The sequence below is a fragment of the Fundulus heteroclitus genome, unplaced genomic scaffold (genome assembly GCF_011125445.2).
Source record: "Fundulus heteroclitus isolate FHET01 unplaced genomic scaffold, MU-UCD_Fhet_4.1 scaffold_68, whole genome shotgun sequence".
NCBI lineage: Eukaryota > Metazoa > Chordata > Actinopteri > Cyprinodontiformes > Fundulidae > Fundulus > Fundulus heteroclitus.
The window spans coordinates 544,864-549,256 of NW_023397121.1; positions in this window are offsets into that span (position 1 = coordinate 544,864).

Genomic DNA, 4,393 nt, shown 5'->3' on the forward strand with positions numbered 1-4,393 from the left:
TGACCCGGTATCCCTGACCCAGAACTGTTTATGGTTCTGGTTCTGTTGGACTGAAGGAGAGTTTAATATTCTGTAACCAGAGTCCATAGGAAAAAGAGTCGATTTAAGGTTCCTACCAGTGACCCGGTATCCCTGACCCAGAACTGTTTATGGTACTGGTTCTGTTGAACTGAAGGAGAGATTATTATTCTGTAACCAGAGTCCATAGGAAAAAGAGTCGATTTAAGGTTCCTACCAGTGACCCGGTATCCCTGACCCAGAACTGTTTATGGTTCTGGATCTGTTGGACTGAAGGAGAGATTATTATTCTGTAACCAGAGTCCATAGGAAAAAGAGTCGATTTAAGGTTCCTACCAGTGACCCGGTATACCTGACCCAGAACTGTTTATGGTTCTGGTTCTGTTGAACTGAAGGAGGGATTATTATTCTGTAACCAGAGTCCATAGGAAAAAGAGTCGATTTAAGGTTCCTACCAGTGACCCGGTATACCTGACCCAGAACTGTTTATGGTTCTGGTTCTGTTGGACTGAAGGAGAGATTATTATTCTGTAACCAGAGTCCATAGGAAAAAGAGTCGATTTAAGGTTCCTACCAGTGACCCGGTATACCTGACCCAGAACTGTTTATGGTTCTGGTTCTGTTAAACTGAAGGAGAGAATATTATTCTGTAACCAGAGTCCAGAGGAAAAAGAGTCGATTTAAGGTTCCTACCAGTGACCCGGTATCCCTGACCCAGAACTGTTTATGGTTCTGGTTCTGTTGAACTGAAGGAGAGATGATTATTCTGTAACCAGAGTCCAGAGGAAAAAGAGTCGATTTAAGGTTCCTACCAGTGACCCGGTATCCCTGACCCAGAACTGTTTATGGTTCCGGTTCTGTTGGACTGAAGGAGAATTTAATATTCTGTAACCAGAGTCCAGAGGAAAAAGAGTCGATTTAAGGTTCCTACCAGTGACCCGGTATCCCTGACCCAGAACTGTTTATGGTTCTGTTGGACTGAAGGAGAGATTATTATTCTGTAACCAGAGTCCATAGGAAAAAGAGTCGATTTAAGGTTCCTACCAGTGACCCGGTATACCTGACCCAGAACTGTTTATGGTTCTGGTTCTGTTAAACTGAAGGAGAGAATATTATTCTGTAACCAGAGTCCAGAGGAAAAAGAGTCGATTTAAGGTTCCTACCAGTGACCCGGTATCCCTGACCCAGAACTGTTTATGGTTCTGGTTCTGTTGGACTGAAGGAGAGATTATTATTCTGTAACCAGAGTCCATAGGAAAAAGAGTCGATTTAAGGTTCCTACCAGTGACCCGGTATACCTGACCCAGAACTGTTTATGGTTCTGGTTCTGTTAAACTGAAGGAGAGAATATTATTCTGTAACCAGAGTCCAGAGGAAAAAGAGTCGATTTAAGGTTCCTACCAGTGACCCGGTATCCCTGACCCAGAACTGTTTATGGTTCTGGTTCTGTTGGACTGAAGGAGAGTTTAATATTCTGTAACCAGAGTCCATAGGAAAAAGAGTCGATTTAAGGTTCCTACCAGTGACCCGGTATCCCTGACCCAGAACTGTTTATGGTACTGGTTCTGTTGAACTGAAGGAGAGATTATTATTCTGTAACCAGAGTCCATAGGAAAAAGAGTCGATTTAAGGTTCCTACCAGTGACCCGGTATCCCTGACCCAGAACTGTTTATGGTTCTGGTTCTGAAGGAGAGATCATTATTCTGTAACCAGAGTCTATAGGAAAATGAGTCGATTTAAGGTTCCTACCAGTGACCTGGTATCCCTGACCCAGAACTGTTTATGGTTCTGGTTCTGAAGGAGAGATCATTATTCTGTAACCAGAGTCCATAGGAAAAAGAGTCGATTTAAGGTTCCTACCAGTGACCCGGTATACCTGACCCAGAACTGTTTATGGTTCTGGTTCTGTTGGACTGAAGGAGAGATTATTATTCTGTAACCAGAGTCCATAGGAAAAAGAGTCGATTTAAGGTTCCTACCAGTGACCCGGTATACCTGACCCAGAACTGTTTATGGTTCTGGTTCTGTTAAACTGAAGGAGAGAATATTATTCTGTAACCAGAGTCCAGAGGAAAAAGAGTCGATTTAAGGTTCCTACCAGTGACCCGGTATCCCTGACCCAGAACTGTTTATGGTTCTGGTTCTGTTGGACTGAAGGAGAGTTTAATATTCTGTAACCAGAGTCCATAGGAAAAAGAGTCGATTTAAGGTTCCTACCAGTGACCCGGTATCCCTGACCCAGAACTGTTTATGGTACTGGTTCTGTTGAACTGAAGGAGAGATTATTATTCTGTAACCAGAGTCCATAGGAAAAAGAGTCGATTTAAGGTTCCTACCAGTGACCCGGTATCCCTGACCCAGAACTGTTTATGGTTCTGGATCTGTTGGACTGAAGGAGAGATTATTATTCTGTAACCAGAGTCCATAGGAAAAAGAGTCGATTTAAGGTTCCTACCAGTGACCCGGTATACCTGACCCAGAACTGTTTATGGTTCTGGTTCTGTTGAACTGAAGGAGGGATTATTATTCTGTAACCAGAGTCCATAGGAAAAAGAGTCGATTTAAGGTTCCTACCAGTGACCCGGTATACCTGACCCAGAACTGTTTATGGTTCTGGTTCTGTTGGACTGAAGGAGAGATTATTATTCTGTAACCAGAGTCCATAGGAAAAAGAGTCGATTTAAGGTTCCTACCAGTGACCCGGTATACCTGACCCAGAACTGTTTATGGTTCTGGTTCTGTTAAACTGAAGGAGAGAATATTATTCTGTAACCAGAGTCCAGAGGAAAAAGAGTCGATTTAAGGTTCCTACCAGTGACCCGGTATCCCTGACCCAGAACTGTTTATGGTTCTGGTTCTGTTGAACTGAAGGAGAGATGATTATTCTGTAACCAGAGTCCAGAGGAAAAAGAGTCGATTTAAGGTTCCTACCAGTGACCCGGTATCCCTGACCCAGAACTGTTTATGGTTCCGGTTCTGTTGGACTGAAGGAGAATTTAATATTCTGTAACCAGAGTCCAGAGGAAAAAGAGTCGATTTAAGGTTCCTACCAGTGACCCGGTATCCCTGACCCAGAACTGTTTATGGTTCTGTTGGACTGAAGGAGAGATTATTATTCTGTAACCAGAGTCCATAGGAAAAAGAGTCGATTTAAGGTTCCTACCAGTGACCCGGTATACCTGACCCAGAACTGTTTATGGTTCTGGTTCTGTTAAACTGAAGGAGAGAATATTATTCTGTAACCAGAGTCCAGAGGAAAAAGAGTCGATTTAAGGTTCCTACCAGTGACCCGGTATCCCTGACCCAGAACTGTTTATGGTTCTGGTTCTGTTGGACTGAAGGAGAGATTATTATTCTGTAACCAGAGTCCATAGGAAAAAGAGACGATTTAAGGTTCCTACCAGTGACCCGGTATCCCTGACCCAGAACTGTTTATGGTTCTGGTTCTGAAGGAGAGATTATTATTCTGTAACCAGAGTCCATAGGAAAAAGAGTCGATTTAAGGTTCCTACCAGTGACCCGGTATCCCTGACCCAGAACTGTTTATGGTTCTGGTTCTGAAGGAGAGATTGTTATTCTGTAACCAGAGTCCAGAGGAAAAAGAGTCGATTTAAGGTTCCTACCAGTGAACCGGTATCCCTGACCCAGAACTGTTTATGGTTCTGTTGAACTGAAGGAGAGATCATTATTCTGTAACCAGAGTCCAGAGGAAAAAGAGTCGATTTAAGGTTCCTACCAGTGACCTGGTATCCCTGACCCAGAACTGTTTATGGTTCTGGTTCTGAAGGAGAGAATATTATTCTGTAACCAGAGTCCATAGGAAAAAGAGTCGATTTAAGGTTCCTACCAGTGACCCGGTATCCCTGACCCAGAACTGTTTATGGTTCTGTTGGACTGAAGAAGAGATTATTATTCTGTAACCAGAGTCCATAGGAAAAAGAGTCGATTTAAGGTTCCTACCAGTGACCCGGTATCCCTGACCCAGAACTGTTTATGGTTCTGGTTCTGTTGGACTGAAGAAGAGAATATTATTCTGTAACCAGAGTCCATAGGAAAAAGAGTCGATTTAAGGTTCCTACCAGTGACCTGGTATCTCTGACCCAGAACTGTTTATGGTTCTGTTGGACTGAAGAAGAGATTATTATTCTGTAACCAGAGTCCATAGGAAAAAGAGTCGATTTAAGGTTCCTACCAGTGACCCGGTATCCCTGACCCAGAACTGTCTATCTATCTATCTATCTATCTATCTATATATATATATATATATATATATATATATATATATATAAAATTATTGGACTATTATTGGATTATTGGAACCGTCTCTCTCTCCGCCGCTTCTATTCAGAGGAGCGCATGCGCAGCCAGCAGGAA